Consider the following 665-nt stretch of genomic DNA (forward strand, 5'->3'; position numbering starts at 1 on the left):
GGCGGCCCTCGGGACCCGGGAGGAGCTGTGCGTGGCCTTCTGCCCCGGGAGAGGAGGCCTGCAAGATTGCAAACTCCAGCAGGTCGTGGAAAACGAAGCTCTGGCAGTCTGCTGCAAAGACGCCTGCGCTGGGAGCCGCACCCGCCCCCGCCCCCCCACGCCCCTGCCCCACTCCCACTTCCCTCGCAGCCTGTACCACACAGGGTGATAACTGTGACCTCCTATTGCGGTACTGTACACGCCTTGAGGGCAGCCTCTGTGTCTGCCCTGGTCAGTGCTGTAGCAGCCGGTGACGAATGAATGAGTGAGAGAAAGGGATCCACGAAAAGTGGAGGAATGGTGACAGTATGATGACTGAAGCCGTCTACACTTCCTTCCCACAAGCTGGCAGGGCTGTGGAGGGGGGTACGGTTCCATTAGAGCTGGGCTTATAACTTGGGAGATGGAGGCTCACAGAGCCAGCCTTGTCTTACATTCCTTATTTACATCCTTCTCCCACCTGGCTCCTCGCTCTGGTCTGAGCACAATGAAGGAAAATGAATGGACCTGGGGGAAATCTCAAAATATGGTAACTTGCCCCTGGGCAGATTGCCTCAGTATTTTATCATCTTTTCCATTCCATAAGCGCAGGATCAAGATGGATGTTGCCGTGGAAGCAATAGCTG

Source organism: Bison bison, unplaced genomic scaffold (assembly GCF_000754665.1).
Source record: "Bison bison bison isolate TAMUID 2011002044 unplaced genomic scaffold, Bison_UMD1.0 scf7180017864174, whole genome shotgun sequence".
In the NCBI taxonomy this organism is placed as follows: Eukaryota; Metazoa; Chordata; class Mammalia; order Artiodactyla; family Bovidae; genus Bison; species Bison bison.